The sequence below is a fragment of the Plecotus auritus genome (genome assembly GCF_963455305.1).
Source record: "Plecotus auritus genome assembly, chromosome: 11".
Lineage (NCBI taxonomy): Eukaryota > Metazoa > Chordata > Mammalia > Chiroptera > Vespertilionidae > Plecotus > Plecotus auritus.
This window is the reverse complement of record NC_137777.1, coordinates 4,663,219-4,676,413: the sequence shown is the minus strand read 5'-3', so window position 1 is coordinate 4,676,413 and position 13,195 is coordinate 4,663,219.

Here is a 13,195-nt window from a genome sequence, read left to right as displayed (position 1 = left end):
TGAGCCATCTTCCAACCAAGAACGTTTCTTTTCTTTCTTTCTCTTTTCTTTTTCCTTCCTTCCTTCCTTCCTTCCTTCCTTCCTTCCTTCCTTCCTTCTTTCCTTCCTTTCTTCCTTCTTTCCTTCCTTCCTTCCTTCCTTCCTTCCTTCCTTCCTTCCTTCCTTCCTTCCTTTCGTTCTTCTCATTTATTTATAATATTTTTATTGGTTTCAGAGAGGAAGGGAGAGGGAGAGAGAGATAGAAGCATCAATGATGAGAGAGAATCACTGATCAGCTGCCTCCTGCACGCCCCACACTGGGGATCGAGCCCACAACCTGGGCATGTGCCCTGACGGGGAATTGAACCGGGACCTCTGGTTCATAGGTTGATGTTCAACTACTGAGCCACACTGGCTGGGACCAAGAACTTGACTCAAACACCACTGCTTTCCCAGAAGAAAATTATTTCCACCACTCCCTTTTTATATTGACAAGCCCGTGGGTGGATTTTGATAATGGTATTTGAAGTGTGACTTGAACTCCCTAAAGCAGGGGTTTCTGAATAGGATGCTATACCACAGCCTTTTTCAAATACATTTCTTAGACAGACCATCGACAACCAGTGCTCTCTCTCTACATCAAAAGGCCGCCATTCTAGTGACTTTAAAATAGAAGGCATTGGCACTTTCCATATTTATTCACGCTTAGTATTTTTATCGCTTTTTATCCTTTTATCAGTTGGACAGCAGAATTGTTGTTACCATTTAAAGAGGAGGAAACTGGAGGCTCAAACAGGGGACATGTTTATTGGAAATTACTCTGCTTAGCTGTAAAAAAGAAGGATCTCTTACCCTTTGGGGCAGCATGGAGGCTATCATGCTAAGCGAAATAAGCCAGTCAGAGTAAGACAAGTATCACATAATCTCGCTTATAAGTGACATCTAAAGAACAAAATAAACTCACGAACAAAAGCTATCCAGAGGTATGGATGCATGAAACAGTAACAAGTCTCAGTGGCAGGAAGGGTAGGGGTCAGGGGGAGAGGGGACAGGAAGAGATTAACCGAAGAACATCTATAATAATAAAAGGGTAATGTGCTAATTAGACCAGACGTCCTTCTGGACGAAGCTGGGGCCGGAGCAAAGCCGCCTGGGTCCCGGTGCTGGAGGGAAGCTGGTGCCAGCAGCCAGGGGAAGGAAGGCCTACTCTTGCATGAATTTTCATGCATTGGGCCTCTAGTTTATACATATACTAGAGGCCCAGTGCATGAAATTCATGCACTGGTTGTGGGGGGGAGGTCCCTCAGTCCAGCCTGTACCCTCTAGCAGTCCAGGAGCCCCCCGGGGATGTCTGACTGATGGCTTAGGCCCACTCCCCACAGTTGGACATCCTTAGTGCTGCTGCGAAGCGAGAGAGGATCCCGTCACTGCCGCTGCGCTAGCCAGCCGTGAGCCCAGCTTCTGGCTGAGCGGCGCTCCCCCTGTGGGAGCACACTGACCACCAGGGGGCAGCTCCTGCATTGAGCGTCTGCCCCCTGGTGGTCAGTACACGTCATACCGACCGGTCGTTCCGCCATTTGGTCAATTTGCATATTAGCCTTTTATTATATAGGATGCATAACCCCTGGACACGGACAATATCATGGAGAAGGCTTGGGGTGGGGCAGGGCTGGGTGGAGGGGGGCAAAAAAGGGAGAAAATGGGAGACATCTGTAATACTGTCAACAATAAACATTTTTTTAAAAAAAGAAAAGAAAATGACTCTGCTTAGACACAAGCAATCGGTATAATTGGTGCCCTCTGGTGGGCTGGGAGAGCATTTCAACTTTAGACACTACCATTCGCATTTTGACCCATAGGAATGTGCTAATTAAAAGTAAGTGAAATTTTAAAAAGAAAAAGTAATCTCCATCTCACTCCCCGAAAGCAAAAAGCATACAAAAAACTTATCCCGTGCATTTAGCAAAAGGTAAGAACCAGAAACCCAGCCGCTGACTCAGAAACGTCCTCAATGTTGGAATACATTCACCATCTTGCCCAGACACCAAAAAAGAAAAAAAAAAAAAAAAAAAAAAAAAAAGGCAAAGAAAGATGGACTTATTTCAAAGGCGATGGATGGCGGCATATTACAATACCTCCCATTATGAAATCTTCCATCGCTCATAGAACGTCAGGGTCTTTGTGGGTTTAATGAGATCACGAGAATCCAGGAGTTCCCTGAACCATAAAGCAATGAGCAACTCATAGAAACTGTACCTATGACTGTTAGAGCTTGAAATATAGACACACTCCCCATTACAGATGGAGAAAATGAGGCTCAGAGAAGCCAAGGAATTTGCCCGAGACAGAGTGAGCCGGGAGAAGCACCTGCCCGTTTACCTGTTGTCAGCGGGAAGGCTGTGACCGTTTCCTTCTTGGCTTCTCCTTTAACAGCAGCCACTAAAATAAAAAGAGTTTTCATCAGAAAAATTATCACCCAGACATGACCTCAGAGAGAATGAACCCAAAATACTCATGTGAAAGACGAGAACATTCTGCTCTGGAACGGTGCAGCAGCTTGCTGAAAATCCCACACGTAGTTTGTTCGCTCAGTCACTTAGTCCTCAAATATTTATCTAGTAGCTAGAATAGTGCTAAGGATTGATAACGTTGTTCAGCACCTCGGCTTGCACAGGCATTGTGCGAGTTAGGTGCCAAGGTAGTATGATGATAAATGGGTACCAACTCCATCCTTATGGATCTTATATTCCAGGTGGGAAGGCAGACACCAAGGACATGAAGACTCGGGATATTACTAGGAACAATGAGGGCTTATAATGGAGCCTGGTGTAATCTCAGTGACTGAACTCATTCCCTGGGAGGTGACATCCAGCTGAGACCTGAGGCGGAAGAGTAAGCCAGTAGGTTAACTGGCGGAGGGGCTGCTCAGTGTCCAGCTAGCAGGTGCCCAGCGTCTGAGATGGACATGAGTGTGACTTTAAAGAAGTGCAAGAGGCCAACGGTGATGGGACTCAGGGAATGAGGAAGGAGGTGGGGGGTTGCAGGAAGTGGCCAAGGCGTGGAGGCAGGGGGGTGGGATGGGGGGCAGGGTCATGCCCATCAGGTAAAGGACGTGAGATACCATCCAAGAAGAAGTGGGCGGTCATTGGATAACTGTTTGGAGGGGACGGAAATGAAGGAGGAGCTTGGGAGGTGACATAATGAGATTGATGAGGAGATCAGGCAAGCAGGTGAGTGCAGAATGGATCGTGGAGAGACACGAGGAGAAGCAGGGAGCTGATTTCGAGGCCCAGGAAGGAGAAGACGATGTTCGGACAGGAGCGGGAACAGTGGCGGGGAAGACAATTCCGTTGCGCGAATGGTACTCGCTTGCAAAAAGTCAGGAAACAAAACCAGAAACGGGGACGTTATTATTGCCGTTTCGGCCGAACGCACTGAGGATTCTGGCCTGAAACGCTGCCGGCTGCCGGTCTGTAAAGCACCACGAATACCCAAGCTCAGCACACACACCAGACACTTCCTGAACTCCGACCAGACCCACCTGTGTTCCAAAGGCACAGGACGCAGGCGAGGCCCACGTGCAGCCGCCCCGGGGCGCCGTGCACCAGGAAGCCCGGCATGCTGGGGTGTCCTGGACCGCCTGGGAATGAGCAAGCAGTTGGGGGAAACCAGCTGGCTTACCGTCCACGTTGGTTCAGACCGCCCGTGAGAACGCTGCCTGGGAGTCATTAGAAATACATTCTGAAAAGGCTCACGGTAGTTAGGATAGGGGAGGTTATGCCGAGGTAACAAATGAACTCCACAATCTCACTGGCTGCATTCAGTAACCAACGCGGATTTCCTATTTGTAGTCCATAGTCGCTGCGTACTGGGGGGAGACTGCTCCCCTCTGTCTCTCGGGGACCCTGGCTGATGGAGGCTCCATGGTCTTGTAATTCTCCATCTGGTCCCTGCGGCTGCCTTAGCCACTGCTTTTTGTGCTGTGGAAAGGAGGGAGCCGGAAGACTGTGTATCATCTCTCTCTCTCCTTTTTAAAAAATATGTTTTGATTGATGTCAGAGAGGAAGGGAGAGGGAGAGAGAGAGAGAAACATCAATGATGAGAGAGAATCATTGCTTGGCTGCCTCTTACATGCCCCCAACTGGGGATCGAGCCCACAACCTGGGCATGTGCCCTTGACCAGAATGGAACCCGGGACCCTTCAGTCGGCAGGCCGACGCTCTATCCACTGAGCCCCGCCGACCGGGCCTGTGTACCAACTCTTACATGCTCACACTCACTTCTATTTCCAGCCCACGCCAGAATCGCTCATGCGGCCCCGCCTAACCGAAGGAGATCTGGGCACAGAAGGGGGAATTGGTGTCTAGTCCACGGTTTCTCTGGCTGTTTAGATGGGACTACCCTCCACATGCAGGATCACAGCTGCTTAGGAAACATTTAACACACAAGCGTAGGTGAGTGCTCAGGCTTTCTTCCTGCCTTCGCTGCAGCAGTGTGTCCCCGCGGTCCTCCTGGGACTTGCTGTGCAGCATCAGCGTGACAGTGAAGGCTGCAGAGCTGAGACTAATACGAATAATGGTGACAATTTGCTGAGTGCTGTCTGGGTGCCAGACACCACACAAAATGCTGTCTGACGCATATCATCGCTTAACAACCACAGAATCTCTGCGTGTCAGTATTCGTGTAATTCCCATTTAGCACCTAGCCTGCTCAGCCGTGATTTGAAAAGAGCAGGCACTTGCCATTGGTGGAGAATGAAATAGATCTGGAAGGCGAATTGGGGAGGGGGAGGAAAGTGCAGAGGACGTGGGGTTGAGGAAAGCGACTTAAGAACTGAGCATCTTCGTGGCAGATTAAGAACATCTTTTAAGAAGTTCCGCTGTCCACCTGGATGGACCCACCTTTGGAATTCTGTTGAAAGATCCTAATAAACACTTAAGTTGCTTTTTAATTATTGGTAGATCAGGACTGGTGTCTCGTCGGGATGTCACGCTGGACAAGAGCTTTAAGTGTTTTTGTGCTGTAACCCTGTCTTTTGCCAGTTGAATTTGCAGGGCCCCAGTCCCCGAACCTAAGAGTGTGGGGGAAACTCTCCAACAGTATAATTTACAGCCTTCACTTTATGCATCATCTCTTATTTTCTTCTCCCCTCCCCTCCCCGCTTCGTCTCTGTCATTTCACCTTTTCAATCATCCTCTGAGAGAGACATGAGATTCCGATTACATCAGAGAAGAACCCAGAGACCAGGGGGAAGCACCCTGGTTACAGGGCTCCTACGTGGGACACGTGGTATTTGAACTGAGGTCCCTCAGATGCTAAAGTCTGTGTCCTTTCCCCCCACATTTCACTCTATCCCCCGCCCATCGAAACGCCATCTAGGATGGCCAGGAATGGGTCTGACGTTGAGGACAAACGGAATTATTATTGCAAAGCCTTTTGGTGGCTGGACCGAGCTAGGAATTCAGTCACACTCCCCGAAGAAGAGCTGCGAAGTGCTGTTGTGACCGAGGAGCCAAGAATCGGCCCCGAATTCTGATGAAATGAATTCACAGTAGGTCCCTGTTTTTTTGGGGGGGCAACAGCCCTGGAGCTTCACATTGCATTACTTCCCGTTCACAGGGGTGGCCGTCAGCCACGGTTCCTTTCAGCTGCCGAGGACCCCGCCTTCCTCCCCGCACTGTGCGGCCGAGGGAAGGTGTCCATCAGACAGAGACTCAGTGGAGAGGGGACTCACACCCAAGTCCCATCTCGCTGGGGCCGCCACGGGGAGAGCTACTGCTCTCAGTTCATGACCCTGGTCGGTTCATGCAGCCGCCTCCAGCCTACGTATCAGCTCCCTCCTCCTGAGGGGGACCCAGGGGGCCCAGGGTGCCAGACAACTGGCCCAGGGTCCTTCCACAGGCAAGTGGCAGCCCACACTGCACCCTCAGGCGTGGCAGACAACACTAAAGGGCTCTGAGGCAGCATAGGAAGAAGCTAGGGACATTCCTTGCCAGGTGGATTGGGGAAACTGAGGCAGGTGGCTGAACACACGGGCCGAGCAATTTACAGCCACATCCGGAAGGTCACCTTCCCGGAGCTAACATCCAGGCCTCAGCTGTATGTCAGCCCCAGGCTCAGAGAAGTAGCCAATCCAGGAGGGCGAGGCCAGGACCAGCTGCAATGACTAATGACCACCCCGGTGCTGACCAATCAGCGGAGAACACGACCCTGAAGGGCACACCTGGAATATTCTGCCGACATCCCCACCCTGAAAAGCCCAGGACGGAGGACCCAGCACCATCCCTCTCCCCCTCACCTGCCCCCACAGGCTGCATCTCCTAAACTCTAAGGGACCCCCGGAGACTTGCAACCAGGAGAGCAATGGGCGGCGGCCGCTCGCCCAGGGCTCACCCCCTGAACCTGCCTCCAAGGCCCCCTGCTCTCTGACGGCCGGGGAGCCAGAGCCGCCCGGCCTGGGCTCTCCTGTCGCTTCTTCTATCCTGGCCCTTCCCCGTTTCACCGTTTCACCGTTTCAGTTTCACTGTGCCCAGCTTTAAAAAACAGACTTCCAAAGCCACCTAGATTCCTGCTGTGCGGAGATCCTTCCTGCCCCAGGCAGACCCGGCGGGGCCAGCCCCCTTTCCAGCAATAGTTCTGCCTTCCCAAAAATAGCTGATGCAGAAAACGAGGTGAAGAGTCAAATATTCGTTGACCATCTGATGTGCCAGGAACTTTCCACGTGGCCTCCCACTGGTCCCCGAGGCAACCCTACTTGGTTGTGATTATCCTTATTTTATTTTTAAAAATATTTTTATTGACTTTAGAGAGAAAAGGGGAGAGAGAGAGAGAGAGAGATAGAGAGAGAGAGAGAGAGAGAGAGAGAGAGAGAGAGAGAGAGAGAGAAACATCAATGATGAGAGAGAATTGTGGATCGGCTGCCTCCTGCACTCCCCACACTGGGGATCGAGCCCGCAGCTCGGGCAGGTGCCCTGCCTGGGAATCGAACTGTGACCTCCTGGGTCATAGGTTGACCCTCAACCACTGAGCCTTGCCGGCCGGGCTGATTACCCTTATTTTCTAGTTTGAGGAAACGAAGGCTCAGACAAGTGCCACGTGGATACTGGGTGACAGAAATGCCCAGATCTCCCGCTCATCTCTCAGCATCCAGGAGCCCAGAGTTGGGGTCGATGGCAGATGCATTCTTCGCTGGCTCCACGCTTCGGGGAGGAGAGGAAGCTGGAGGGCTTTAGAGTATGACTTACCTGTCTCCTGAGCAGGATCAGCGGCTTCAAAGGGTTTCAGCAGCCAGAGAGATTAGCAGCTCAGGCAGAGCTGTGGGTTTATATGAGTTCTTAGTGAAAGATACAGCAGGCGGGGGTGGGGACAGCCTTGATAATTTTGCTTTAAGTCCTGCGGGGGGGGGGGGGGGTGCAATAATAGTCCTACCAAGAATTCAGGGAGGTGAAACAGGATCAACTTCATTGGAGAAAAATGCGGTGCTAGGAGCTGAATAGAATCGTGAGCAGAATGACAAAGCAGCGATTCAGAGTGGGCTGGGAACATGCTCCTGACGGTAATTATGTGAACTGGAGGAGCAGGCAGGATCTCTGAGCGATGATTTCCCCTTCCCGTCGGAAAGGTCTGGGAGCCAAGCGGCCCCTGGCGTGTGGGCGGAGGCAGCGCCCGTCCCTTTTGGCAGGTGCCCGGAGCAGGGGCGGCGCCTGTGTTCATGGCTCAAATGGGTTTAGGTCGAAAACATAAAAAGAACAGTATTTTGTGACACGTAAAAATGATCTGAAATTCCAATTCCAATGTTTATAAATAAAGTTTTATTGGCACATTGCCGCGCCCATTCTTCTGTGTTCTCCGAGGCTGTTTGTGCTACCACAGCCCAGTTGAGTAGTTGGGACAGACACCTCATGGCCCGCAAAGCCTCAGATACTGACGCTCTGGCCCTTTACAGAAAACGTTTGCCACCCCTGGGTCTAGAAGAACCTGCACAGTCGGATTCCTTCTGCTTGTACCACCCAAGTTCAAGGTGGGTCTTTCTTGTTTGGGCTTCTGAAATTCTTGCTAACTTGTCACCTGCTACCACTCTTGGTACCTTATATCAGCCATAGAGATTTTTTTTTTTCAATATAGTTTTATTGATTTCAGAGAGGAAGGAAGAGGGAGAGAAAGATAGAAACATCAATGATGAGACAGAATCACTGATCAGCTGCCTCCTACATGCCCCCCACTGGGGACTGTGGCTGGCCGCAACCCGGGTATGTGCTCTGACCGGGAATCGAACTGTGATTCCCGCACTCAACCACTGAGCCATGCTGGCCAGGTGAGATCTTCTCTTAAACAACTGTGTTGAGGTGTAATTTATATCCTGTTAACTAATCTCATTGTAATTCAATTACTTTTTAAAGTTGACAAGTTGGACAACCATTGCCACAGTCTAGTTTGAGAATATTTTTGCCATCCGGTGGGATCTCCGTGCTCATTTACAGTCAGTCCTTCCACCACCAACACCCCGCCCTCCCCGCCCCCCGCCCCCCACCTCCCGCCCGACTCCCAGCCCCAGGCAACCATCTGCTTTTCACCTGCATGGGTTTGTCAGTGACAATACCACTCCTGACAACCTCTCTGCTTCTGTCCTCGCCTCCTGCAGCGTCTCAACACAAAAGCCAGAGAACCCTGTTAGCAAAGATCAGATCTTGTCACCCCCTCTGCTCAAGGCCTTGCGGTGACTTCCTGTCTGACTCAGAGTCAAAGCAAATGTCCTTGTAATGGCCCACGAGGCCTTTCGGGACCTGTCCTGGCCCTCTTCTAATTGTGTCTCTTCCTCCTCTCCTCTCTGCTGACTCCCCTGGCCTGAGGCTGACCTGCCAGGGCCAGGAGGTACACTGCTGGGCACGTTTCCATATTCCAGGTGGAGGCAGGGCACAAGGACAATGGGGTCATTCCTCAGGGGAGACACCTTACACGTCTCCGGGGGAAGCCACTGGGTCCCAGGTCACCTGGATGCGCAGGCTCATTGTTGGAATCGGACATTATTGGGAACAATGACTGTCCCAGGGGTATCTGGGACTGGAGGCTGTGAATGGGCTTGCTCCGTTTGTGCAGATGGGAAGGGATTTTCTCAGGAATATAACCTTTAGGCTCTTTCTCTGTCTGTCATACGGAGGAGACCGGGGCGGGGGAGTTTGGTTGGGGGAGGAATAATTGTTTGCGGAGTGGATGCTCTGCTCATCATTGCAAAGTCAGCCACGGGCTTAGTGATGACAGATGTGGGCCCTGGAGCTGGATCATGACCTTGTATCAGAAGAGCATCATCTGCTTGGGTTCCTAGAGGCTGAAGCACAGTTTTCACCATGAGCCATGCCCACGGGCATCATGGCTCTGCGGCCCAGTGCTGGCTTTGACTTAGAGCGTGAATTGGGGCAACCTGGCCAGTTTTGTTTACCTTTGTGAATGCAGGGATTTCAAGTGGGCTCAGGTGCCAGATGCTGATGATACCCGACCCCGAATGCCCTCCCCCACCTGAGTTCACCTGCAGTTGCGCTAGGTCAGTGGTTGGCAAACTGTGGCTCGCGAGCCGCGGTTTGCCGCTCTGTTGACTAATGAGTTTGCTGACCACTGACCTAGATTCTCGATTCCAATAATTACAGGCTATTGTTGTTCCTTGTGATTAAGCCCCTATCCCAGTGGTTGGCAAACTCATTAGTCAACAGAGCGGCAAACCGCGGCTCGCGAGCCGCAGTTTGCCGACCACTGTGCTAGGTGAACTGACAGCCGCCATCACCACTGGCCGTGCCTTCCTGTTCCTTAGAGCTGGCTTGACTGTCGCACAGGGAAACTTGTCAGAGTAAGGCATTTAAAGCGCTGGGGCCACCCTCAACCCAAGAAGAGCAGGAGTGACGGATGAGTGGCCCAGACTCCTGCCCCAAGGTGGAACAACTCCGCGGTGCATTTATGGGGTCCTTAGAGGGTTCCCGGTGGATTGAGCCCACTCTTTAATGGCCTCTCCCCCATGCTCCTTACTATCTCAGTTGCATTTCCTGAGGTCATTTCCCAAATAAACCCTGCACACAGCACCTGTCTCTCTTCCTGTGGAGCCCTGGCCTGTGGAAACAGGGTAAGGTCGGAAGCTGTTACTCACTGAGCACGTGCTGTGTGCTGGATCCTAAGTTCTCTACTCACATCAACCCAGACAACGACCGTTCAAAGTAGACAGTACTCTCCCCACTTTACAGGTGATAAATTAAGTCACAACCATGCTAAGGAACGCCCTGAGGTCCCCACCCTAACTCACCCTCTCATGAGAAAACATCCCCTCCTGTTACACTGACCAAGGAGAGGCGATCTGATAGGACCTTCGCAATGTCCTCCTGTGACTCTGTCTCTGAGTCACCCTGCCTTCCTCCTCTGTGGTTGGGGTGGAGGGGGGCTTCTCCAAAGGAAGTCACATGCGGCTCAGGGGCAGGAGGGCCTGGGTCTGTTTGTGACTCTTCCACTTATTAGTGTCTGGCGTTGGGCAGGTGCTTTGATGTTTCTGGGCCTCGATTTCCTCATCTGTAAAGTGGGAGTAGTAATGTCTTAAAACTGTGATAATTGGATAACGTTTTATTAAACCCTGTATGTCCACAGCCTGCACTGTGGCTGTTTCCAAGGAAATGAGCAATCCACACAGCGCGCTCTTCATGGCTAGGAGCATTCAACCGCCTTCTTCCTCTGGGTCTTCACTCCATCAATGTTTCCTTCTTGTTTATTCTCTCCCTCTCAACTGCTTCTTTCCTCACGTCTTACAGATATACTCAAGTCTCCCTCATTGCCCCCACCTGCAACCAATAGCAAATTGTCTTTTGTCACTCTGTCATCATCGAAGCAAATAACACTCCGCCACATAATCATTGAAATGTCTATTTATTAATAAGTGGTGCAGTATTTACTTGTTTTAAGAGAGAACATAAAAAATCAGGTAAGAATTATTTGCATAATATATGGAAATCAACCTATTAAAGTTGTTCAAATATTGGACGGAGCCAGAATATAAAGTACACGTACAGTTTAAAAATCATAGGAAATGATATTATAAAGAGCACTAAAGGCCACTTGTGGAATGTTCCCGTGTAAGCCAGAAGGTGAAGAAAGCGTACTCATAGCATGGAGACAATTTCAGGGAGCAAGGCACCAGATTTCTAGGCCGTAAAAGGGGGTTAAAGAAAATACAATGCCAAATCAAACACAGTGGGTCTCTGTTTCCCTCACTGCTACATTAGAAAGAGAAAAAAAAAAGAACAGCCATGTCACATCGGAAGCCACAGAGAGCATTTTTCTCATTAAAATGGAATGATGGACAAATCTGATGTGTTGGCCCATCTTTCTCCGGTGATTTTCAAGATGGAGGCTGCCTCTTGTCTCCAGCAGCAAACCCTCTGACACCTGATAAAGTGACCCCACCAGACGTGGAACCTGGCCTCCCACCTGGACACAACCCTCGTGGGTGGAAGGTGGGCTGCTCTCCCCTCCCTTGAAAAGTACGCAGAGGGGAAAGGTGGCCCCGTTCCCAGATCAGCTTGGCTTCTACTGGGAACCTTGATCTTTTCCCATCAAGAAAGAGAGACGCAGAGTGTTTCTGAAGATTCACCTGTTTCTGCAGGTTTTCAAAGACATGACATAAGGTACAGTCTACACACAAGACTGAGTTAGGAGGGACAGTTGACCTTGTTTGGTTAGAACAATGACAGGAGATCCTTGGGGACCGAAAACAAGGGGTGCTCAGGGAATTATCTGCAGCCACACCATACTCTAAGAGCTGATGGATTCCAACACGAACCAGATGAATAATTTATGTGGCATCATTTTCTGCCACTGACAGCTCAAAGGAACAGGCAGGACCCGCTGAATACCCAAGTGGAGCAACCAATGCAGGAATCTCTCTTTTCTCCAGGGAAGCAATGGGTCTGTGGTCCTTTTACGATAAAGCTGACCGGGCAGAGGAAGGCAAGGTATGGAGAAGGACCACAGGGCAAGGTCTGGCAGCTTTTCCTGGGAGACTTGGCTGGGGGAGAAGGAGCTTTGGAGCTACATGGGTTTTGATTACGGTCCCAGATCTACTCTTACAATGAGTGAGCTCTGGCAAGGTATTTTCCCGGTCTCCTTCAGTTTCCTCATCTATAGGATGGAGACCACACCCCTCCCCCCCCCATGGGCTGCAATGAGGATTGCATGAAGTCAAGAGAGAAAATCATTACATCGATGGCAACTCATAAAAAGAGCTTAGGGTCAGTTTCCCCTTCCCTGGCCTCCGTCTTGCGGGCAGAGGAGAATGGAACATTGAAAAAGAACATGCTCACTTTTCCTTCCTCTTCGGCATCAAACTTTCGTTCGTTTGACAAGTCCAAGAGGAGACAAATATATTCCCAAGCACTGGGCTAGGCTTTTGACTGCTTCATTGTAAGTCACACTCAGGTGATTTGTATCTAGAGCTCATTTTAACTTATTTTCCCCTGAAACTTATGTGCTACGTGGAGGCTAAGAGGACTTGGTTCTAGATGCCTCGGAAGCATAATCATGGAATACAAAGACCAGCTACGTGGTATCTTCTGGGGGAAGCCTGGCGTGTGCTTGGCGGCACTTTCCAAAGTGCAGTCGGCTTCTCGGCACTCTGGATAAATTTCTTCTCTTGCCCCAGAAGACTCTGATCAGCAGACCCCTCAGGTGGTCCTACCTTTCTCTTGTAACGGATGCTGTGTCTTGGGCCTGTACCATATGCTTCTCTTGGTCAACACAGTTAAAGTAGCTGAGTGACTTGCCAGAACTCAATCCTCATAGGGATTTAGAGAGGAGAAACCTGTTCCCCCTAGAGCCCCCCAAGAACCTTCCAAGGTACTCTAGAACCTTCTTCATGTATGCTTATCTGGAGCTGTAAAGTCCAAAGCATTGAACCCAAACTCAAAGTCCCCAATCCATTCAGCCTTCTCTGAGTTGATGGGGCCATTACTATTTTGATGCAGAGTTTTTGCTCTCAATTTCTTCCATGTTCACTCTCCCAGTGACTCCAAGCTAGGAAACATTCCTGTCTGTATAGAGTGGTCATCAGGGATGAAATCAGAGACTTGCCGTTGGTGGTACACATACTTTGAAGGGATTTCCAATATTTGAGGCCACCAAGTTCCTAGCCTTTTGATGGCAGGAACTGTGGTTTTCGTAGTTCTGAATTTCAAGTGCATTGCCTAGAGCC